The sequence below is a fragment of the Drosophila sechellia genome, unplaced genomic scaffold, assembly GCF_004382195.2.
Source record: "Drosophila sechellia strain sech25 unplaced genomic scaffold, ASM438219v1 Y_28, whole genome shotgun sequence".
NCBI classification, from domain to species: Eukaryota; Metazoa; Arthropoda; class Insecta; order Diptera; family Drosophilidae; genus Drosophila; species Drosophila sechellia.
In genome coordinates, this window is record NW_022611396.1 from 329,923 (window position 1) to 356,336 (window position 26,414).

A 26,414-nucleotide genomic window follows, 5' to 3' on the forward strand; every position below is an offset into this window, starting at 1 on the left:
GATAAACTAAATTGGGAAGTAAATGGTTTAAGAATTATTCAGCGAAGCAAAAGAGGTCTTTTAAACGTAGTAGGGAAAGCTTATAAATACTTATTCGGTACATTATATGAAGACGACAGGGAAGAGCAAGAAGAAAAAATTAATAACCTGTCAGAAGACTCCGTAAAAACCCATGATCTAAATATGATTGTCGACATAATCAACAGAGGTATTGACATAATAAATAGGCTCAAGTTAGAAAAAGAACAAAACCAACAAATTGCAATACTTATATTCAACCTACAACAGTTCACAGAATACATAGAAGATATAAAGTTAGGTATGCAATTACTAGACTAGGAATATAATGATAATTAGTTTGACTCTGTATTTAGCATATAAGCTTAAAAATATACCTTAGAAAATTATTGTCAAATATTGTAAACAAAAAGAAGAACATCCGCACCTAGAAACTAATGTCAATGAAAATATTCAACTAAGAAACAATATTATGCAATATCCAAATTTAAGTGACATATCCATAAGTCCCTAAGACTTAAGCATGCCTACACACTAACACACATACAACATGCACACCCAAATACACCCTACACTACTCCGGATGTACCTATTGGATTCCAGATAAGAATAAGATTGTCATATGATCGTCAAGACCGGGTTGAGTGGAAAATTTCCAACTCCAAATAAGTCACCCACTGGTAGACTAAACATCCGTCCCCTAATTTAAACATTCCTTGCCTAAGTCCTTACCCCATCGTCATGTTCCCACGTTCAAAGCTCGGACTCGCAGTTCCTAAAACAAAATTATTAGATTTCAATAAACAAAACTAAGAATCTAAGAGCACTTGTATCCAAGAGCGAATGCACTTGAATCCAAGAGAAATCCAAAGACAATTAAAGTCAGCAACTCCAAAACTCTTTCTCTTCATTTGATCAGATCCCTTAAGTCCAAAGTTCATATCAGAAAAGCTCGATACCGAGGCTTGAACGTCAATCAAATCAGAATAATTAGATGAGTTCAGTTTGAGACCTAATTGTAATCGGTCGGTGTTCTTCAACAAAAATAAAAAATTGTAATCATTCAGTGAAATAAAATTATATTTTTTTTCACATATGAGTATTGCAAATGTCGCAGATCATTTAAATGAAACTAAATTTCGTGTTTCTGCTTGGCACGCGCCATGCAGACGCCTCTTTTTATTTTTCTGATGCGCGGCAGACAACCGTTAGAGTTTCTGCCAAACGTAGTCTGGTCACGGGTAGGAGCGGGGGGAAGTAGATGTCTGTAGGAAAACGAGAAGCATACAGAAAAATGCGGTGTGCATAAGTATTGGTGTATGCGGACTAGAACAACTGTCATAATTGTGTTGGTATTGCATGTAAAGTCAAGAACTACGCATAATTTTGATTTTGTGAAGAAGAGATCAGTTAGTCAGTTTTCGATCGTTACGCATAACGTAACGTCGTTATGAACGTAAGATCGTTATGAATCTGCTAAATGGACGCCCTGCGGAAGGCGAGTGCCTGTCGTTTTACGGAAGCCGAATGGTTACTTCGCTTATGGCCAAATGGAAGACGCTGAGCGTGGAGCAAATCGCAGTCTCCATTACACTGGCGCATGCAGCTAGAATTGACAGGCGTTTGCGGCGTTTAGTTTTCACTTCCGACATCAACACTCGGAACGAGCTGCACCAAGAACTAAAGGCCTATTCATTCGACGCTAGACCGAGCCACCTTCCAAACGATGGTACATCAGAGCCGCCAGGAAAACGAGCTAAGGCCTACTTCAAGTGTCACAACTGCGGAAAGCCTGGTCATAAAAAGGCGGATTGTCGATCAAAAACAGTGGCAGTGCACGTTCAGCAACCCGACAGGCAACCATCAGGGAAAGACCGGTCTACTTTGACTTGTTTCAACTGCGGAAAAGCTGGACACATCTCTACCGTATGTCCTGATCGTCCAGGAGGGTTCGTCGTCTAGCAAAAATAACATTGTTAAAGATGTCAGCATCTGTACCGTTTTTGAGCCCGTAGGGACGTTTTCGCAATCTGGTGAGTCGTTCCAATTTTGTTTTGATTCTGGAGCCGAGTGTTCACTCATCAAGGAGGCTACTTCGCAGAGACTGTCTCGGAATCCGGTTCCAAAAATTGTCAAGAATTCCATAGGCATAGTCGAAAGGCATATCAATCTGACAGAAATATCCGACAACTGCTTATTGGCTGAACAGCAAAGAGACGAAGGAACTTCTTCCATTATCTCTAAATTGCGTAATAATGAATTGTCCGAGGATTTGGCCAAGACTTATGAACTACGGTCTGGAACTCTGTACCGAAAAATTCAAAGAAATGGAAAGACTCGATGTCTGCCCATAATCCCAAAGCAGTTTAGGTGGTCCGCTGTCAACAACGTACACGAGTCAGTTATGCATCTCGGGTGGGAGAAAACTCTTGAGAAAATGTACGAGTTCTATTGGTTCGATAAAATGTCTAAGTATGTTCGCCAATTTGTGGACAACTGTATCACTTGTAGATTATCAAAACCTCCGTCTGGCAAAATACAATCCGAACTCCATCCCATTCCTAAAATTGACATCCCGTGGCATACGGTTCATGTGGATATTACAGGTAAACTTAGCGGAAAAAGCGACCAGAAGGAGTATATAATTGTGATGATAGACGCATTTACCAAATTTGTCTATCTCTCTCATACTACGAAGCTAGACACCGATAGTTGCATTAAGGCAGTGAGGTCTGTTATATCATTATTCGGTGTCCCCTCCCGACTTATTGCTGATCAAGGTCGTAGTTTTGCTAGTTCAGCTTTCCGTGATTTCTGCTCAGCACAGAAAATAGATTTACATTTAATTTCCGCAGGTGCTAGTCGTGCCTATTTCCAAGTGGAGCGAGTCATGAGTACTCTAAAGTCCATGCTGACTGCGGTTGAAACTGGCCCAGGATCTTGGCAGGATTCTTTATATGAGATTCAGCTGGCCCTTAATAGCACGCCCAATAGAGTTACTAAAGTCAGTTCATTAGAGATACTTATTGGCAGAGAAGCAAGGCCATTTGGGCTTACACCTGTTGTAAAAGAACAAGACAATATTTTGTTCTATGTTGGCTTAGTTAGAGAAATAGCAAAACGCAACATGGAAAAGAATGCCAAAATTGATAAAGCTAGATTCGATTCGATAAGACACAAGCTAGGAGACCATGTTTTACTTAAAAATGAAGAGCGTCACCAGACCAAATTAGATCCTAAGTTTAAAGGTCCATTTGTAGTGGCCGAAGTATTACCAGGAGATCGATATAAGCTCAAAGCATTAAATAATAACCGAACTTATAAATATTCTCATGAATCTTTGCGATGTATGCCTGAGAAGAGGATTACCACAGTATTTGAAGATGAAGGCACAGAAGATGCCAGTGAGGGCTGTGATCTTGAGAATGACTAAAAATTTGTAAACCTCCGGACCTATTCCAAATGCGACTTTCTCTACCTCATGGGTGCCCGAGTTATGTGGTTCGCCATTTTGTTGGAGTTAAGTTTAAATTTGGTAATGGTTGGTGGTGTGAGTTAGTTGGCCGGCTTATACACTGCGCCAACTGGGTGCCACGTATGTTGGCCGGATTGTCGAGTTTTAAGCTGTGAGCTAGGCTAACAAAAGATGGACTGGCCGGATTGAAAAACTGTGCGCTAGTTGAAAAATGTATTGAAAATCAAGAACGTTAACGATTTATGTTTGAAGAAGACAAAATTATGATTGTTTGATTGAAAGCTGATGGTAGTCCGGTTCTCATGGCTTAAATGTAATAAATGAAATGTTTTAAATATTTGTATTGGTTTGATTTAAAGTAATAAAGAATGAAAAATAACTTAATATTTTGAAAAAAAAAAATAAGCCGTTAAAAGATTCTGTTTAATTATTGAGAGACTGTTAGCACACGAGGACGTGTGATAGGTCAGGAAGACCGTGTCGCAGATCATTTAAATGAAACGAAATTTCGTGTTTCTGCTTGGCACGCGCCATGCAGACGACTCTTTTTATTTTTCTGATGCGCGGCAGACAACCGTTAGAGTTTCTGCCGAACGTAGTCTGGTCGCTGGTAGGAGCGGGGGGGAGGGAAGTAGATGTCTGTACGAAAACGAGAAGCATACAGAAAAATGCGGTGTGCATAAGTATTGGTGTATGCGGACTAGAACAACTGTCATAATTGTGTTGGTATTGCATGTAAAGTCAAGAATAATTCTGATTTTGTGAAGAAGAGATCAGTCAGTCAGTTTTCGAACGTTACGCATAACAGACATGCCTCGCTCAAGCGCTCAACCAGAAAACGTCGCGCGAACCATAACGAGAGTAGTGAAGAGGAAGAAGGGCATCCTGATGACTCTTCAACACAAACATTTAATTATATATTCGTGATAGGGCAGAAAAATTTCATAAATTTTGTGTGGCTCTAGTCTTGATAAAGTGCCAAATTTGGTGTGTCTGTGTCTTGAACATTTATCTATTTGATAAAGCTGCAATACTAATTAATGTTGAACAGTACGATTTTTTGAGGCGGATGCTTTAATTAAGGATACTTTCACTTGTGGTTGTTACGTTATAGAAAAGCATTCGCTTTTCTATTTCAGGTTACGTTTTTAAGAGTTTAACTAATGCCATTTCAAATTGTTCATGTCGATCACTAAGCCGAGGATAAACTAATTAACTACGTTCTCATTATTGTTATGTTCAGCTCAAGTTTCTGCATCCATGTACATATACATATGCTTATAAAAATTCAGACGCACTGCCCTACTGCCCTATTCCATCGAATCGACGATGGCGCGTGTGAGACACCCATCGATGGATCGGCTCCATTTCTCTTAACTACGTACGCTTATAAATGTAGATTTGCCTCGGGTCGCATCTCGGGTAAATGTACATGTTAGGGTGATGGGGTTGCTGGTCCTGGAAATTTCCTAGTTTGCTGAAAATCGAACACTCGGAGAAAGCGAACACTTGACTTTGTAAATGCGCGGGCGCGACCGGGCGTACGTTTATTGATCGTGGTAGTTATTTCACACTAAAGCTTATTCTAATGAGTTGGCTTCTCCCAAGCGCTGCGGAGACTCCTCGGAGACTCTGTGGTGAAGAGCGGGAGAGCGTGAGAGGGAGTGGGGAGCGTAAGAGGGAGCGGAGAGCGGGTGACAGTCCACACCCCGTAACTTGAACATTCCGCCCCCCTTGCAATCACTGGGGTTGCAACATAGCCATCCTACGGCAGGCTGCAGGCACCGGACACGATCCACCCAAACACAGTTTTTTGAGCGACCGGCATTCCCTCGACGAAGGTCAGGAATCCGGATTGGATAACCTTAGGATAAACATCTGCTCCTAAGACCATGGAGACGGTAGCCGGCCGATGGAACTGGTCATCAGCCAGCATGATGTCCCGGTACTTGGATACTATGGTGTCGCTCAATGCCCGGACAGGTGTGCGGATCCGCACCCTGGGCTCGATCTTGAGCACGACCTCCAGCTTAGTATTCGCGTCGATCCTGGAGCGGATCGTCGTCGTGCAGACCTTCTCGTCGCCAACATTGGTCATCGGAAGCGTAAAGGCTGACGCCAACGAAGCGTCGATGCAGCTCATGGGGCTGCACGGATCGATCAGTGCTGCGGTCTCGAAGGTCTTCGTCCCGGTCTCCAACTTGACCAGCGCTGTGGGAAGGATGTTCACGCTGTGGCGTTGCAGCAACGACGAGAGCGATGGGCCTGGCGTGGTCGATTCCGGGCGTCGTGGCGATGAACTCCTACGCTGAGTTGGCGGATTGTGCCGGCGGGAACGTTGGGACGAGGCCGAAGCTGCTTGCCGGGTTGGCACCGGTTGGAGACGTGAGCGCGCTCGCGACCGCGACAACGAGCTAACCTGCTCGTGCATGTGGAGCAGCGTGTGGTGGGATCGGTCGCACTTCTTGCAACGATCACCGCTTCGGCAGTCTCCCGTGGAATGCTCGTGAGCGAGGCAATTGGCGCAGTATTTGTTAATGAGGACTGCTCGCAAACGCTTTTCAGCGCTGAGCTTTAGGAACCTCGCGCACTTCCGAAGAGGATGGATACCGCGGCAGACTCGGCATCGGTAGGATTGAATACCTCGGGTACGTCTGCTCTCCACGGCACGAGCACTGCGTTCGTTTTGTTGACGAGGGGCCATGCTGCGCGTAGTCGAATGTCGAACGGAGATCGAAAACGAAATGAAAAATAATGGATGATTAGTGGATGATAATGGATAGCTAGTGAACTACAACTAAGGACGATAGGAGCGCCTATTATTGTCGAGATTCGGAAGACTCCGTCGGCAAAAGCACCACTTTTGCTACTGGACGTTTAACAACTCCACGCGCAGTACGGATATTTACTACACGGACGTTGCCGTCGGCTCCTGGGAAAACAGACTCAATTCTGCCGAGCCGCCATTCATTAGAGGGCAAGTTGTCGTCCTTGATGACGACCATGTCATCGATGCGGAGATTTTTGGACGGGGCCTGCCATTTGGAGCGCTTGTGGAGTTCTTTGAGGTACTCTTCTTTCCATCGCACACGGAACTGCTGATGAAGAGCTTTCAAATGCTGCCACCGATTAAGAATGGATTTCGTTTCCCCCTTTACTTCGGGTTCCACCGTGGACATAAGGGGTCCCCCGACAAGGAAATGACCTGGCGTCAGAGCCAGCAAATCTGTCGGGTCCTCAGACATGGGAGAGAGCGGCCTGGAGTTAAGGCACGCTTCTATTTTTGCCAAGAGCGTGGAGAGCTCTTCGAACGTGTATTTTCGTGTGGCAGTGCATTTGTAAAATAGCGTCTTGAAACTTTTTACGCCTGCTTCCCAAAGGCCTCCCATATGGGGTAACACATACCCCTTTGTAATAAGACATGCTCTTCCCGTATAGTTCTTTATATCGAACGGACCGGCGTAATCCATGCCCGTATACGTGAATGGTCCGGAGAACGATGCTCTTTCTTTGGGCAGGACACCCATCAGTTGGCTTTGCAGCCGCTTTTTGTGGATCACACATACTTTGCACGAATTAACTACTGCTTTCATCAGGTTCTTAATTCTCGGAATCTAGTATTTCGACCGGATGAGGCGCACCATTAACTGGTTACCACCATGGAGAGTTATGCGATGAGTGAAATTCGCAAGGAGGCGAGAAAGCAGGCAGTTGTACGGAAGAATCACTGGATGGCGTTCATTGTATTGAAGGCTTTCGGAAGCCGCCACACGGCCGCATGCCCTGATCAGTCCTTGCGGATCTAGCACGCTTTTCCAGGTCGGTCACCGGAGCGTTGTCGACCTGAGTTGGCCATTGGTTGCGTGGATTTTGCAACCAAGTCGGTCCGTGCCACCATAACTGGCTATCGGCTAGATCTTGGAGGGAAACTCCTCTACTTGCCAGGTCTGCTGGATTATGCTCAGATTGAACATGAGACCAATTCTCTATTTTTGTGGCCTGGGCGATCTTCGTCACCCTATTGGCTACAAATGTAGTCCACTTGCACGCTGGCTTGCTTAACCATGCAAGCACTATCGTGGAGTCCGTCCAACAGTAAAGTTCGGAGTTAATCGTAGGCATCTGCGGAATGATGGCTGCAGCCATTTCGGAAAGCAATAACGCTCCGCACAGCTCCAGTCTTGGGAGCGAAACCGTTTTGACTGGTGCTACCCGGGTTTTCGCGGTTAGGAGTTGCACCATAATGGTGCTGCCCACTTCTACGCGGACATATATTGCCGCCCCATAAGCCTTTTGCGATGCATCGCAAAAGCCATGATGTTCGACCTTGAAATCTGGACGAAACGATAGCCAGCGTGGAATGCGTATCTGCTCTAAAACTGAATAACTTTGGAGAAAATTAAGCCATCGCTGAAAAAGCTCATTTGGAATGTTTTCGTCCCACCCAAGCTCCTGCAGCCAAATCTCCTGCATGAAAATTTTAGCTCGAACGATAAACGGCGCTAACCAGCCTGCAGGGTCGAACAATTTGGCAATTTGGGACAGGACTTGGCGTTTTGTAAAGGACGTTTCGATAGCCAACTCTGGCGGGACGAAGAAGAATTCGTCGGAGGTTGCTTTCCAGCGAATGCCGAGGGTTTTGGCAGTACTTTCTGCATCGATCTCGAGAAAATCAGTATTTAAGAGATGGTTGCTCTGAATGGCCGCTAAAACTTCCTTTTGGTTGGAGGTTCATTTCCTCAATGGAAATCCGGCGGAATTCAGAGCGTCTCGGAGCTCTTGCACCATGAGCTGAGCTTCTTCCGTGGAGTCCGCTCCGGCTAGAACATCATCCACATACATGAAATTTCGAATGACATTGCTAGCTTTTGGATGGCTGAGTTCTACGTCAGCTGCTAGCTGCTGCAGTACTCGGATGGCCAGGAAAGGCGCGCAATTGACTCCAAAGGTTACTGTTTTCAATTCGAAATCTCTGATTTCCCCTCTATGGTTACGGAAAAGTATTCGCTGGAATGGAGTGTGTTTCGGATCTACCCAGATCTGCCGATACATTTTTTCGATATCGGCGTTGAACACGTATCGGAAATAGCGCCACTTCAGAATTTGAATGGTCAAGTCGGACTGTAAGACAGGGCCAGCATGAAGGATATCATTTAAACTGGCACCATTCGATGAAGGGCTGGAGGCATTGAATACTACACGGAGTTTAGTAGTTACGCTCTCCGGTTTTAAGACGGCGTGATGTGGCATATAATAGGCGTTGCAATCATGGGCAGGAAGAACTTGTCGCACGTGCTTTAAGTCGAGATATTCCTGGATCACCGAATCGTATCTCGCTTTTAAGGCCTCATCTCTTTTTAGACGCTGCTCATTTCTTAAGAACTGAGCCAACGCGAAAGACCTAGAATGCCCTAGCCCGGAAACGATATGTTCTGGGTCGCGAAAGGGCAGAGTAACGACATATTTGCCGCACTCGTTTCTCGTGGTCGTTTGGAGGAAATTCTTCTCGCACATGGAATCGGATTCTTTTACCAACTTTGTTGGTATATCCTCCACCTCCCAAAATTTTGTGAGGAGTTTGTCCAGTGAATTATCGTACGCGTGGGAGATCTGCGTCGAAAAAGAGGAAATTCTGCTTTGGGCTGAGGCTGACACTGGCCCAGTTAGTACCCAGCCGAAAATGGTCTCTTGCCCCAAGAGAGAGCCACAGATGTTGGTTATTGCTCCACTCAGAAGCACCGAAGGCAGGATGTCGGCTCCGATAAGTACATCTATTTGTGCGCTCTCATAGAACTTTGGATCCGCCAATGGAAAATCGGGAAGATCCCGAAGGAAATTTTGCGGAATTGGGTAGGAAGGCAGATTTCCGGCTAGTTGAGGGAGGACATAGGCCGTCGTCTCCAACTGCAACGCGGGCTTAGTCGGAGATCGGATGGTGAAACTGCAGAGCCTCTTGGACTGAGCAGCTACTGTTTGGTTTAAGCCCGAGACTTGGGCTTGAACCACCTGGAATGGCAATCTAATTAGATTGAACAGTCGCTCGGTTATGAATGTCGCCTCTGATCCGGAGTCGATCAGGGCGCGTGCCTTAAAGTTAGTGCCAAGATGGGAAATATTGATTATGGCAGTGCCAAGAAGGATAGCTCTTGAGCCTGTGGCGAAATAATTCTGAACACCGGCTTGCTCATTTGGAACGAAATTGGCCTGATTAGCGGAAATTGGCCTTGCAGGATTTGAAGGGCTTGAATTGCTGGAACAGAGGTTGTTTCGGTGCAACAACGTGTGATGCCGGCCACGGCAAAAAAAACAATTGTGAGTGTTTTTGCCCTCACGAAGCTGATGTCCCTTTGCGAAGCAGTTTAAGCATAACTGCTTCCGTTTAATGTAGGATGACCGGTCGTCAACCGACATTTGGAGAAAACGCGGACATACTCGGACAGGATGGTTCTCCTTGTTGCACAAGTCGCAACTTTTCAATTTTGGAGCCACTCTCGTCTCATAGGAATTTAATTTTCTAGAGGGCCCACTTGAGTTTATCGCTTTGGAATGCGACTGACTCGGTACGGACGGTCTCACATCATCGATGGCCTCTAAGGTTCGATGACGTTCTGTAAGGAAGGTGTTCAGCTCTCCCCATGTCGGGATGTCGGCTTTCTTATGTAGCGACTGCTCCCATAAGGAGAGAGTTATCTTCGGGAGCTTGGATGAGCACAGATATACCAGCAGGCAGTCCCAGTTCTCAGTGTTGATGCCTGACAGTTCTAAGGCAGTCAAGCAACCTTGAACAGTACTTTGCAGTACCTTCAAGGCCGCCCCAGATTCCTGTGGTATCGACTGCACATTAAACAGTATTTTCAATTGACTGTTTACCAACAATCGTTTATTTTCGAAACGCTCTATCAGGTTTTCCCACGCAGAGCGGAAACCCTCGTTGGTGAGAGGCGAAATCGAAACTATGGCATGCGCGTCGCCACTTGTTTTGGCATTTAAATGGAATAACTTTTCAACCGGAGTCAGCCGTGGATTATTGATATAAATGGCTGTGAAAAGATCCCGGAAAGTCGGCCAGCGAAGATAGTCGCCTGTGAAAACTTCTGTATCGCATGGAGGCAACCGACAGCCAGAGGAAATGTAGGCCTGGGGCGCAGCGTTCGCGGTTGGGATGGACTGAGAAGTGCCCTGCTCGATTTTATCAACGAGCTGGGCAACACACCTTTCATAGACTGAATAGCAATAATTGTATTTAGCCCTGAGAATAGGCATGTTGCTTGCTGCCGCTTCGCCTGCTGACACAAGGCACTCTGAGCAGAGATCGTATTCCTTTTCAACCTTGTCCCATAGGGTTCGGACTTGGTCGCGACGGACGCCAAGCATCGTGACAGTTGGAGCTGCAGATTCCGGAGTGTTGATCTGAGCCTCAAATTCGCTTAAGCGGTCAGAAACCGAAATGAATTTGGCTAGCGCTAGATCTGAAGCAGCCATATTTTTAGGTATGCGCTGTACTGTGGCTTTGGATGGAGTAGCACAGTCGTCGGAAATCTGCGCAGGCGTTCTCACCGAAATGCTTGGGATTCTTAGACTCTTGGGCCCTTGTGGTGAAAAAATAGACCTGGGCTTGTCAGCGGACAATTTCTTCTTATCGTCCCCGATGGGCATAATCGAAGAAATACCAAATGGAAGGGAAGCGGTTTTGGAGCCCGGTCAAACTTTTGAAAAAGTAGACAGATTCCTCAGACTGCACTTAATAATTTAAGTGGTGTAAAATTTACGAAGTGGAAACGTCGTAGTTTAGACTGATCGGACAGGTGACTCGGAGTGAACAGCGAATTGTATAAATGACCTGTGATTTACGGTAATTGGGTCCACCTTATTTATGGTTGGAACCCTTGGAAATTGGAACACGGTGATATAAAATGTTTATTAGAAGGAAGAAAATTTTATTCTTTTATTTACAACTGGAAACGGAGAAAATGGAATGACTGGAATTGAAGTCTTTTCTCCGCGCTGTAAATACTTCTAAAACAACCACAAACTAATATCCCAGCAATACGAAAAGGAAATATTTGTCGGGTGAACGACTTGTATTTGGCCGTATTATTTATTTATGGATGATTATTTTTTTGAAAATTTTCAAAAAAATTTAAAAAAATAATTTAATAAATATTAAAAATGTTTAATTTAATTTAAAATGTATTTATTGTTCGGAAATTAATTTGGAAATTTACGGAAAAACATTGATGGAAAATAAAACGCCTTTTCCGCGTCGGCACTTGGAATAAATTTTATTTGTGGTATGGACTTGCCGACGGGAAACAATCAAAACTTAGGTAAACTTTGGTTATACGCCTTTTCCGCGTCGGCACTTGGGAAACAGGCAATGTAAACTTTGGTACACTTTGGTTAAAGGGAATGCAGATAATCTGCGCAATGTATGTCGCTAATATGTGTGATGTATATGGAGATGTGTGCGTATATGTATGTATATGGAGATGTATGCGTATATGTATTTATATGGAGATGTAATGCATGCAATGTATATGGGTAAATGGCGGGTAAATATTTAATTAATATTTTACTTGGAATGGCCAGAGGGTATGTGTTGTTTATTGTTGTATTTGAATGTATAGCGAATCGTGTTAAGCGGACTGCGGAGTTGAAGCAAAAAATGTGCGAAATTTGCGAAAAGAATTTGGCTTGCGTTGGACACAGTGAAAACGAGAATAGAATTTTTGCCACTTTTGGCAGAGTGTTGGACTTTAGGAATTTTCACTGAACTTGGCACAAATTAATTTCACTTTCTTCACATTTGGAATTTTTCATTTTTTGGACTGAATGAATATTTAAATATATTCGGAAAATTGGGACTTAGAAATTTAGAACGGTGGGTAATATGGCGGCGCCCGTGAGAATGGATAAGTACTTTTATTTAATTGCCTTTTGTCGGATAAATCCGTTTGATTTGACAATAAATCTCAGCAAATTGAACGAAATTGGATTTTCGAACCTTTTGCTGCAGACCGGCAATTAAAGGGGATGGAAGTTTCGTACTTATCTTATAAGTTGGTCGCTGGTGGACAAACTTGAAAAATCCAGGATATCCGTCTTCGAAGGACCAAAATGTTAGGGTGATGGGGTTGCTAGTCCTGGAAATTTCCTAGTTTGCTGAAAATCGAACACTCGGAGAAAGCGAACACTTGAATTTGTAAATGCGCGGGCGCGACCGGGCGTACGTTTATTGATCGTGGTAGTTATTTCACACTAAAGCTTATTCTAATGAGTTGGGTTCTCCCAAGCGCAGCGGAGACTCCTCGGAGACTCTGTGGTGAAGAGCGGGAGAGCGTGAGAGGGAGTGGGGAGCGTAAGAGGGAGCGGAGAGCGGGTGACAGTCCACACCCCGTAACTTGAACAGTACACTAACACATATATGGTTTGTATGCGGCACTTGCTCATGCTCTACCATCGCAATCTTATGCGTCGCTTTAAATAAAAATGAATAATGGTATCGAGAACTGTCAAGCCTATGTACAGGATTCGTGGGGACGTGTTCGTGTAGGCGGTAATACAATATTATAATTTCAATTTAATTGAGTTAACTGGATCACGGAGACTGCTGTAAGGCTGGCTGGCTGCTGATGCTTTGGTGGTTGCTGAAGTAAAAGTTGTTGTTGCGTATGTTGTCAGGGTTCGCCAGCGGATGCAGCTGAGCAGGGCCACGCGGGCTGCACGCAGTGGATCTTGCACAGCAGGCGCAGATGCATCTCAGCCAGGTTGCGACGACGTCAGCGACGGGCGGGACGATGCCAGCGGGGCAAGTCCTGCCGGCGACGCCACTTACGACGCTGGAAGACACGTCGCAGTGCCTTGCGCCAGAAAAAGCGATGCGATTTGTTCTGCGGGTCCTCTATTTGAGCAAGTGTCACACACAAGTCCTCAACCAAGTCCAAATCGTTTTCGGGAGCGATGCGACAACGTGTAGGTGTAGCTGGCACTGTGCTGGCCGTGTTTGTCGAAATGGATGCGTGGGGATGTGGAGTGGGTGGTGCTAAGGCTGTGGTTACGAAGGGTGCAACCAAATAAGGTCAGTCCTTCAGTGCCGCCATTGCTGCAGCCGATATGGTAGCAATTGATGAGATGGAAGCCAAAGTAGCCACCGATGCCGAAGATTCTATATAGCTCCTGCCAACTTCTCCGTTTGCTGTTACTGCCGGTGATCCACCTTTTAGTGCTATTGCTCTTGTTCCTTTTCCTGTTCCGGTTCCTGCAAGAGCTCACCCTCCATCTGCTGTTGCTGGCTAGGTGGCACGCAGCCAACAACCAGGTTGCATCGTATCTTATCTAAGCCACGCGTGCTGCAGACACTCCGCAGCGGTGGCACACTTGTTCGGATCGAGCTCGAGCATGGGCTTAAGGAACGAAGCGAATGACGCCGCATCCTTTTGCGACCACTCGTACTTCTCCAGAAGAACGTCCATTAGGCACGAAGAATTGGCAACTGGCGGGACAGAGCCGAAATGCAGCGCCCAAGTTTAACGTAGGTAGATACAAAAGGAACAAGGAATGAGCGCCGTACAGATAAATGCGTGGGAGAACAGCGGTTTGTACTATGGGCATCGCAACTGCTACCACTAACTAATTCGGCTTACAATATTAAAGAATATAATTTAGTCTACTGCACAGTTTTTTCGGCTGCATGACCCAACATCCTCCCCCCGTTGGAAGCTTGGCTTCCAACAGAGTCCTCATGGGGAAGCAGACACAGCTTTTTCACTGCCCGCCTTATTACTTCAGATGCGGTCCTCAATTCTGCAACTCGAGCGACGCCGTCTCTGCCAGGAATCAACTGCATGACTCTCGCCAAAGGCCATCTCATTGGGGGTAGATTCTCGTCCTTAACAAGAACGACGTTGTCCACGGCTACAATAGGTTTTAAGGTGCGCCACTTGGAGCGCTGCTGGAGCAACGTCAAGTATTCTTCCTTCCATCGCGACCAAATTATTTGCTGAAGAAAGGAGATGCGCTGCCAAGAGTCAAGCCGATTATAGTTTAGGCCCGTTATATCTGGCTCGTCAAACGACGAAGGCGAACCACCATTGAGAAAATGCGCCGTAGTGAGGACGTCCAGATCGGCAGGGTTCTCTGAAATGGGAACCACAGCGCGGTAGAAATGATGCTTGGCCGTTTTCACCGCTGCTTCCCAAAGTCCACCGAAATGGGGCGACCGTGGAGCGATGAACCGCCAGTCAATCGTCTCCGAAAGGCAAAAGTTCTGAACGGAGCCTTGATGCTCGCTGCTGAGAAATAACCTTCGAAGTTCCGAAGTTCATTTTTGGCGCCGACAAAGTTGGTGGCGTTGTCTGACCAAATTTGCTTCGGCTTCCGCCGGGTGCATATGAACCTCTTGAGTCCGCACAGAAACGCAACTGTCGAGAGATCCTTGATCAGCTCCAGGTGCAGTGCCTTGGTTGCAAAGCATATAAATACGCAGACGTAGCATTTAACCGCGGGCTTTTTGCAAGTATCCGACTTGTGAAAGAAGGGCCCACAGAAGTCTATACCAGTAATCTCAACAGCGTGAGATCCTTCCAAACGCTCCTTGGGAAGGTCCGCCATTATGTGCTCTATCAGCCGCGGCTTAATCCGAAAACATCTGATGCACCTGTTCACGCCCTTGGTAACCGTCTTCCTCCCCCCAATAGGCCAATATTGGGATCGACTTGCACCCAGAAGAGCTCGAGGTCCGGCATGAAGATCGCTTTCATGGTAATGCGAAATAATTGTTTTGTCAGGACAAACAGCTGTTGGCCAATCTCTTTCAGGCTCCGTAAGATAGACGGGTCCATGCGCCCAGAGTGACGATTCGCTAGGCTCAGACGGCAGGGATCCTCTGGATAAGATGTCAGCCGGATTTAAAGCTGTTGGAACATAACGCCAAGCCGTGACATCTGGCAGCTCCTGAATGGCAGCAACCCTATTTGCCACAAATATGTTTTCCTTGCTGGCTGAAGAAGGAACGCGTGAAGCTATTAAGGCGCTACCGCAAGGGCGCGCGCAGCCTCCAGACACAACCCAGCCCAGACGAGTTTTTTGAGGCAGGGGCAGTCCTGGCAACAACTTTATCTGACCTACGCACATCAGCTCATAAAACAGGTTAGCTCCTATTAACATGTCAACACGCTGAGCTTTATGAAATTCCGGGTCGGCGAGCTGCAGGTTTTCTGGAATCTTCCAGTCCCCAATGTCCACATTAGAACTTGTCTGGCGATCCGTGATATTGGGAGCGATAACTGCTGTAATGCTCGTTGAGAAGTCCGAAGTGACAGACCGAATCGAAATTCCTACCGAGAATCCATCAGTCGCGAAATTGGAATCCGCGATACCAGTGACGGAGCCGGACGACCTCGACCTCTTAAGTTGCAGTTGATTTGCAAACCGAGAGGTGACCAAGTGAAGTTGAGAGCCAGAACCTAACAAGGCCCTGCAGGGAACGAACAGTCCCGATCGATTCTGCACTAGAACGGTTGCAGAGGCTAGCAGCACAAGGTCACTACCGAGATCCTGGGCAATTAGAGTAGAAGAATTCGAAAGCGGGGCAGAAGGCTCAGTGTGGGAGCTTGAAGACACCGGAACACGTGGCTGCGAGGAAGGCCGACTATCTAGATGGAGCAAATATGATGCCTGATTCTACAGGTGCGGCAGCGGCTCGAGCTGCAATGCCGTAGCTGATGACCTGCCTTTAGGCAAAGTGCTAGTCTCTTTGCCTCGCGCAGACGATCTACTGGCGCTAAGTCTCTAAATTGGGGGCAATAATATATGGCATGCTCTGCACTATGGCAAAGCATGCAAACAAAAGAATTTTGGGTGGTAGCAACTAGCGTCGAACGATTTCTGCCCACCTGAACGCCTGGCGCATAGGTTGCCATGGCGCAATCCACGGCCTCCAAAGTCCTACATCGCTGTTCCAGGAATGCAGCCATCGATTCCCACGACGGAATAAGGTTGGCAAAGACTGGATCTTCCAAGCTCTCCTCCCACTTAGCTTGGCTCGCCGCATCCAGCTTTTGCAGCAGCACTTGCACTATGATGCAGCCAGCGATTTGCTCAGTGGTGCCCAAACCCTTCAACGCACGAATGTGAGCGTTAAACTTGTCCGACAATTCCCGAAGCGATGCCACTGAATCATTCCGTACTACCTTTAAACCAAGAATCTCGGTAATGTGCGCCTGAAAAACGAGACGCCAATTATCAAACCTTTTTTCAAACCCGCTTCGTAATTGCTGTTTGAAATCTCCAATGATCGGATAGTTCCCAGCGCTGAATCCCTCAAACATTACCGCAGATTTTGAAACTTCCAATGTTGGAGAGGTCCGGATGGCTGTCGATTATGCTCGAGAACACGGAGTAAAAATCAGCCCAGTTTGCGTAGCCTCCGCCAAACGTTAACAGTTGCACAGGCGGCAACGTCATCGGCCTCGGCCGCGGCTGCGTTTGAGGACCACTACACTGGTAGAGCACAACACCTTCCGCAAGCGTTGAGTGCGGCGCGAAATGCACATTGCGTTTGGCTATTTCCGCGCGCACACTAGCCTTGAATTCAACGATGAATTCATCGAAAGACTCGCTCATTTCACTGCCAATTTCGTCGAAGTCCAATTCCTCCAGTTCTGTATGCAGAACATTGAAGGCACTTTGCAGCTCATCAATCTGCTACAGCCTCACCGTAAGAGTGGGTTCGTCGTATCCGCTTAGCGTCTCATTAGACAGCGACGTTTGTAGCCTCTACAACCTGCTGAACAGCGCATTGGCTTTGCGCTTTAAAAAGGTCACCCTGTTTTTGTCACCTTCAGCGGGCATAGCAACAAATTGCCTTTAATTCGGTTCAGCGGGAAGATGAGCACAAAATAGATGCAGAAAATGCAAGCGGGGTCAATGCAATGTGCATGCTAGCTCGCTTAAACACAGCCACTATCACCGAAATCTCCACTCACTTGTCCAACCGATTGCGATTTAATGTATTTATATTTATTTATAAACGGGATAAGTGCATTAATTAATGCATGCAAATTAACACTATCACGTCGGGGTCACCAATGTTTAGCTATTGAGCTTTTTCAATAGCTGTTGCTATAAAAAACCGAAGAAAGTTTGTTTTTATTACGACACTGTTTATTTTGCGAATTGTTATTCTTTTACGATAGCGATAATTGAATGCGTAAGTTTGGTCTTTTCCGAAACACGAAGAATTGGCAACTGGCGGGACAGACACCCGAAATGCATCGCCCAAGTTTAACGTAGGCAGATACAAAAGGAACAAGGAATGAGCGCCGTACAGATAAATGCGTGCGAGAACAGCGGTTTGTACTATGGGCATCGCAACTGCTACCACTAACTAATTCGGCTTACAATATTAAAGAATATAATTTAGTCTACTGCACAGTTTTTTCGGCTGCATGACCCAACAAGATTTTTTTTTTGTGGTAAAAGAGTTTGAAGCTAAGATCAGAAATAAGAAAAAGGTGCCCGTGGGAATTAAACTTCCCTCACGTGGCCAGACCACTGCACCATCCGCCTCTTCATCTTGTTCCTCTTCAAAAAACTAACAACAAATCTTACTATCTCCTATTAAAATGTTAGAGGCTTGCGTAGCAAAATAATCAAATTGTATTGTGATAGTCTTTCATTTGCATCCCATATTATAGTGCTCACAGAGACTTGGTTAAAGCCAGAGATACTTAACTCTCGCAAGTTATTTTATTTAAAATTCTCTTGGTCGACTTTTGGATCTATGTTTTGTAACAAGTCCTGAAAGTGTGTTTGTGTCCAGGGTAGTACCTCTTACTCAACTTGAAGATCCATATCATCCTACTTTCGAGGTGGCAATCGACATAGGTACGGTATTAAAAGTAAATTCAGAGAAGTCAACAAAGCGAATTTCCTGTTTTCGCAAGGCAAATTTTCGGAGGCTGGCTTTAATTGGTCCGATCTTTACTTGCAACATAATGGCGTATGCGATTAATATGTTTTATACCGCAATTAAATCATTATTTAACTGTTGTGTTCCGATGTACTATCCGTCAATCTCTAAACCTCCTTGGTTTAATAAAGAGTTGACACACCTAAGAAATGTAAAGTCCAGACTCTATATGAAATTTAAAAATACCGGTTCTCAGTCCATCCTTTGTAAATATTTAGCCGCTCGGTTAAACTTTACCGTGCTTAATGCTCAGTGCTACAAAAATTATTTAAACCGTTGTAAGTTCCAGTTTGCACAGGATCCGAAACAGTTTTAAATTTTCGTTAGCACTAAGCGAAAAACAAGTTCTTACCCTTCCTCGCTATTTTTTTGAAAACACTACGGTTACATCGGATCAGGCAATAGCCGATCTATTCGCCAAGTTTTTTCAAACAACATATTCAACTTTACCTCATTCCGAACAGCCATACTCTTATGCGGTATCTAAGTCGAATCTAATATTTTGCCCCACTATAAACGAAAGCTCACTGCTTAACGATCTTCAGCGTGTTAATGGAATGGAATCCCTGGCTGTGTGCTCAGATTCTGTGCGGAAGCCTTGTGCAAGCCTCTACTGAAACTGTTTACCTTATTTTTAGAATCTTCACAATTCCCTCATATATGGAAGGAGTCCTTTGTGATTCCTCTTCACAAAAAAGGTAGCAAACTGGATGCAAGCAATTACAGAGGAATCTCTAAATTGTCGGCTATCCCAAAACTTTTCGAAAATGTTATCACTCCTCATTTGCAGCACCTTTGTAGATCAATCATATCACCGTGTCAACACGGTTTTATGAAACGCAGATCTACAACCACTAACCTCTTGGAGCTAACTTCTTTCGTAATAGAGGGTTTCAAAAATAATCTTCAAGCAGATGTCATCTACACTGATTTTAGTAAAGCATTTGACTCTGTTAATCATTACCTTCTAATAAAAAAACTAGATCTTATAGGTTTCCCTGTTGATCTTCTAAATTGGATTTCAAGCTATCTGAATGGCAGGACACAACAAGTTCTCTTTAAAAATTCGTTATCTTCTATTCTCCGAGTCACATCCGGTGTCCCACAAGGGAGCCATCTTGGTCCGCTTCTTTTTACCTTATTCATTAACGACCTCCCCTTAATAATAAAACATTCGCGTGTATTTATGTACGCAGACGATGTTAAATTATGCCTCCAGTACATGGACACTTCTTGCCATTTGGACTTACAATCCGATTTAGACCGATTTCAAATATGGTGCCGTGATAACATATTAGACTTAAATGGCTCCAAGTGTAAAGTTATGACCTTTTGTCATGCCAACCCAATACGCACGACTTACACTCTAAGTGGGTGCCCTCTGTACAGAATAACACGAGTTGATGATCTTGGTGTTCTTCTGGACCCAAAACTAAAATTTTCTGACCATATTTCATCTATTGTCAATAAGGCCAGGGGTGTGCTTGGTTTTATAAAAAGGTGGTCTAAGGAATTTGAAGACCCTTACTTGACTAAAACCTTATTTATTTCGTTAGTCCGTCCTATTCTCGAGTACGGATCACCTGTTTGGAGTCCACAATACGCAGTCCACTCGGACCGCATTGAATCGGTCCAAAAAAAGTTCTTACTTTTTGCCTTGCGGCGCCTAAATTGGGATGCAAACCATATATTACCTCCTTATTCCAGTAGACTACTTTTAATTAATTTACCATCCCTAGCTAACCGTAGAACTATGCTTGGAACAGTCTTTATTTGTAAGCTTATTCGTGGGGATGTTGAGAGTCCCGACTTGATTAGTCGGCTTAACTTCTTGGTTCCAAATAGATTCACTAGAAACTTTATACCCCTTATCTTAAATCATTGTAGATCTAATTATGAGTTGCATGACCCTTACAGAGTTTTATGTTCTGACTATAATAGACTTTATCCTATTATCTGCAATCTTGACTCTCTGCCGCTATTAAAGCAATCGATTTTAGCTTTTCTATTACATTATTAGATCCTAATAACACTAATATTTAACATAGTTATTTTACATTATATTCATTTCCTCGTTCCTATTCTCTTTTTTATATCGCGTGTATATCTTCTCGCGAATCGAGCCGTACGATACACGGCAACGCCCCTCGGTCGGTTGGGCGGAAGGTGCGCCCGTGGGACCCGTGCGAAAAAAAAAAAAAAAATTACCACGGTGTCATCCGCGTAGGTTGCAATAAGAACGTTTTCGTCTTCATCTTCTGTACAGCACCAGGAATCCGGCATATCAGAAGTATACAGCGAATAAAGAGTCGGGCCTAAAACACTGCCTTGGGGTACGCCTGCTGAGATTGTACGCGTAAACGATTTGTCGCCATCGACAACCACACTGAACTGTCTGTTCGATAGAAAGCTTTTGATAAGAATAAATAGCTGTGGCGTCAAAATGGTCTTAAGCTTACTTAGAAGACCATCATGCCAAACTCTATCAAAGGCTTGTTGTATATCCATGAATACAGCTGTTCTATATGTCGCATTACGAATGTATTTTGACCACTGTACGTGTCTGTCATATTATTAGCATGGGTTGACCACTGTGCTAGCAAGACGCAGCTGAGCAATGAGTTTGGTATATGGTGAGGATATTCTTAGAATTTGACTACAACGTAGAATATGACTGGCGCCAAAGTACCGTTACGAGTGAGGCGACGGCGTTGTCGCGCTGTCGCCAAGTGTAGTCCACCTAGGGTGTGTAAAGGATAGATCGATGCGTAGAAAATACGATCAGTTGCATACAGACGATCGCGCACGCCGGTTGGAATTCGCTTCACTCGAAAAGTTTATTTGCCAATATGGAAGATCAGGCGCAAGAAAATGCCAACGCTGCGACATCAGAAGTGGGATCTGCTTTGCCTACAAATATCACCGATGCATACCTGGCAGCTTTACAAGTGCAAAACAACAACCTAATGGAGATCATCAAAGACACCAAAGGCATCGGCAACTGATGAAAAGGGAAAACATATAACTCTTCCAAAGTTTCATCCTGAGGGAGCTGGTGCAGATGCCTCAGCTTGGTGTACAACAGTGGATCTCATTTTTGCTGATAAAATGCCCGAAGGTAGCAGCCTGATGATAGAGGGAAGTGCATCACAATGGCTGTCCCAAATATGCTTTGCTGGCATCACATGGCCACAATTTAAAGAACTCTTCGTTCAACGCTTTGTTGGCATCGAAACGTCTGCAGCCACACTGATGAAAATTTTGAAAGGGCGACCAAAGTCTGGAGAAAGTTATACCGAATATGGAAGCCGAATCGTCACCTTACTTATGTCCAAATTTAAATCTATTGATCTGGAGGAAATTGCGGTTTCACTTACTCTGGCTCACATGGCACAAATTGATGACAAATTGTCGCGCTGGGTTTTTACAAACAATATTAAAACTCGAAATGACATGCAACAACAACTAAAAGCGCACACTTTTAAAAGACGGAACCTTGATGACGACGCATCTACAACAGACCCGGAGCGTAAAAAGTCTAAGTATCTCTCTCAAGTGGAATGCAATTATTGTGGAAAGACTGGACATAAATATGCTGAATGTCGTGCTCGGCAGAGGTCACAAAATCAAGGAAGAAGTCACAACGGAAGTTCAACGCAAGGATCAAAAGACCGATTAACACTCAAATGTTTCAAATGCGACGAGCTTGGGCACTTCGCATCCGCCTGTCCAAAAGGACGATCACGAGGAAACGACCAAGTAACCGAGAAACGTGTTGACATCTGTACTGTAGCTCCACCATCAGGAATAGTAAGAAGTTCAACCGGTGAGTCCGTTCCATAGTTTTTTTGATTCCATATTGAAAGAGGGATTAGCGGATGTGTTCATGGAAGGATGAATTAGTGGTGCTGTGCTTATGAGTGTCAAATTCTAGATACGTAAAGATTTGTAATTTTAATTTTATAAATAAAAAAAAAAAGATTCAATATAAGAAATAAGATTCAATGTAGGCGACCATGTCTTGCTCAAGAGTGAAGAGTGGCATCAAACAAAGCTAAACCCAAGGTTTGGGGGCCATATGTAATGGCAGAGAAGCTTGATGGTGACCGATATGTGTTGAGATCTTTGACAAACAAGAGAACGTATAGTAGGCCCACGAATAGTTATGGTCGATGCCTGTTGAGGTAGACGCAGACCAATGCGAGAGATCGCCGACTGAGGCACTCGTAGAGACCATAGACTCTGAGTTAATTATTCACAAGGCTACAGCTATGAGGGTCCGGAGGGACCATGACGCATGAGGATGCGTGAGATCGTTGCAAGGAGTGCAGCAAGAGCCTGACAGTGTGACAAATTAGAGACAAAACAGAGAGAATGGTAAGGTAAAGAATGAAAAAAAGAAAGAAGTGTGGCAAGAGATACGATTACTGTTTGATCAAAAGAAATGAAGTCATAAAATGTAAATTGCAAAGAAAAGTTTGAGCAAGGCAAGGGATGCCGATATGTTATTTGATAAAAATGTTTCGGATATTGATGAAATATTACGTTGAGTTAAAGATTGAAATAATGAAGTGAAGTTGAGAAATATAAGGAAAGCAACGAGAGGGCGACGTGAATTAGTCTGGTCGAAGGGATCGAAGGGACAACACGCAGGAGACTTGCTGTGCTAATCAATATGGACCGATCCTGTTACATAAAATTGACAATAAACCACATGTTGTAGAGGACGTAAATTTGTAGTATATACTGACTGTAATTATTTAAAGGCCAGCCGCACAAAACTAGGTTTAACACCGAGGGTGCATAGATGGTGGGCGTTTTTACAGGCATTTGATTTCGAAATAGAGTATAGAAAAGGCGAGCGAATGGCGCATGTGGATTTTCTCTCTCGAAATCCAGTGCTTGAACAACAGAAAGGTATGAATAAGATTTCAGAGTTACGAATCAATTTGACCGAGGTACGAGGTACGAGCGAGATACTGAGATACAATATATAATTGTAAAGTTAAAGAATAATGAGTTACGTTGTTATGCATCTTGGATGGGAAAAGACGCTGGACAAAATCTATTGTTATTATCGGTTCGAAAATATGTCTAAATGTGTGCGTGGATTCGTAGAAGATTGCATTACATGTAAAGTTTCTAAGCCACTAGCGGGAAAAGTGCAGGCTGAGCTGCATCCTATACCTAAAATAGAAGTCGAGTCTAGTCAGAGATCATGGCAGGATGCGTTGGCTGAAGTGCAGCTAGCAATGAATGGCACGATTAATCGTGTGACTAGGTTTAGCCCTTTGGAATTAATGATTGGTAAAGAAGAAATTATTTAAACCGTTGTAAGTTCCAATTTGCACAGGATCCGAAACAGTTTTATAATTTCGTTAGCACTAAGCGAAAAACAAGTTCTCACCCTTCCTCGCTATTTTTTGAAAACACTACGGTTACATCGGATCAGGCAATAGCCGATCTATTCGCCAAGTTTTTTCAAACAACATATTCAACTTTACCTCATGCCGAACAGCCATACTCTTATGCGGTATCTAAGTCGAATCTAATATTTTGCCCCACTATAAACGAAAGCTCACTGCTAAACGATCTTCAGCGTGTTAAACCGGTCTATTCGCCAGGTCCCGATGGAATCCCTGGCTGTGTGCTCAGATTCTGTGCGGAAGCCTTGTGCAAGCCTCTACTGAAACTGTTTACCTTATCTTTGGAATCTTCACAATTCCCTCATATATGGAAGGAGTCCTTTGTGATTCCTCTTCACAAAAAAGGTAGCAAACTGGATGCAAGCAATTACAGAGGAATCTCTAAATTGTCGGCTATCCCAAAACTTTTCGAAAATGTTATCACTCCTCATTTGCAGCACCTTTGTAGATCAATCATATCACCGTGTCAACACGGTTTTATGAAACGCAGATCTACAACCACTAACCTCTTGGAGCTAACTTCTTTCGTAATAGAGGGTTTCAAAAATAATCTTCAAGCAGATGTCATCTACACTGATTTTAGTAAAGCATTTGACTCTGTTAATCATTACCTTCTAATAAAAAAACTAGATCTTATAGGTTTCCCTGTTGATCTTCTAAATTGGATTTCAAGCTATCTGAATGGCAGGTCACAACAAGTTCTCTTTAAAAATTCGTTATCTTCTATTCTCCGAGTCACATCCGGTGTCCCACAAGGGAGCCATCTTGGTCCGCTTCTTTTTACCTTATTCATTAACGACCTCCCCTTAATAATAAAACATTCGCGTGTATTTATGTACGCAGACGATGTTAAATTATGCCTCCAGTACATGGACACTTCTTGCCATTTGGACTTACAATCCGATTTAGACCGATTTCAAATATGGTGCCGTGATAACATATTAGACTTAAATGGCTCCAAGTGTAAAGTTATGACCTTTTGTCATGCCAACCCAATACGCACGACTTACACTCTAAGTGGGTGCCCTCTGTACAGAATAACACGAGTTGATGATCTTGGTGTTCTTCTGGACCCAAAACTAAAATTTTCTGACCATATTTCATCTATTGTCAATAAGGCCAGGGGTGTGCTTGGTTTTATAAAAAGGTGGTCTAAGGAATTTGAAGACCCTTACTTGACTAAAACCTTATTTATTTCGTTAGTCCGTCCTATTCTCGAGTACGGATCACCTGTTTGGAGTCCACAATACGCAGTCCACTCGGACCGCATTGAATCGGTCCAAAAAAAGTTCTTACTTTTTGCCTTGCGGCGCCTAAATTGGGATGCAAACCATATATTACCTCCTTATTCCAGTAGACTACTTTTAATTAATTTACCATCCCTAGCTAACCGTAGAACTATGCTTGGAACAGTCTTTATTTGTAAGCTTATTCGTGGGTATGTTGAGAGTCCCGACTTGATTAGTCGGCTTAACTTCTCGGTTCCAAGTAGAGTCACTAGAAACTATATAACCCTTATCTTAAATCATTGTAGATCTAATTATGAGTTGCATGACCCTTACAGAGTTTTATGTTCTGACTATAATAGACTTTATCCTATTATCTGTAATCTTGACTCTCTGCCGCTATTAAAGCAATCGATATTATCTTTTCTATTACATAATTAGATCCTACTAACACTAATATTTATTTATTATTTAACATTATATTCATTTCCTCGTTCCTATTCTATTTTTTATATCGCGTCTATATTTTCTCGCGAATCGAGCCGTACGATACACGGCAGCGCCCCTCGGTCGGTTGGGCGGGAGGTGTGGCCTTGGGACCCGTGCGTACAAAAAAAAAAATAAAGGAACTACACAAAAGATAAGTTAATTATTTGTAAAAGGAACTACAAAATTTGTTTGATTTGAAAGATTAAGAGAAAAATGTGTTAAAGGAATTACACGAGTGGTATGATTTGTTAAATTTGAGTTGTGTTACGAAAATGTAAGTAATTTAGTCACGTTATGATAAGACTAAAGTTGAAACTAATTTGAATCAGAAATGGATTGAATGGAAATAATTCTTTGAAATATCCATAGAATCTTTTGAATCCTGAAGTGTTATCACTTATGTGGTAGATTTAAGACAACACACGAGGACGTGTATTATGTCAGGAAGGCCGTGTCGCATTACGAATGTATTTTGACCACTGTACGTGTCTGTCATATTATTAGCATGGTTTGACCACTGTGCCAGCAAGACGCAGCTGGGCAATGAGTTTGGTATATCGTGAGGACATTCTTAGAATTTGACTACAACGTAGAATATGACTGGCGCCAAAGTACCGTTACGAGTGAGGCGACGGCGTTGTCGCGCTGTCGCCAAGTGCAGTTCAGCTAGGGTGTGTAAAGGATAGATCGATGCGTAGAAAATACGATCAGTTGCATACAGACGATCCGCACGCCGGTTGGAATTCGCTTCACTCGAAAAGTTTATTTGCCAATATGGAAGATCAGGCGCAAGAAAATACCAACGCTGC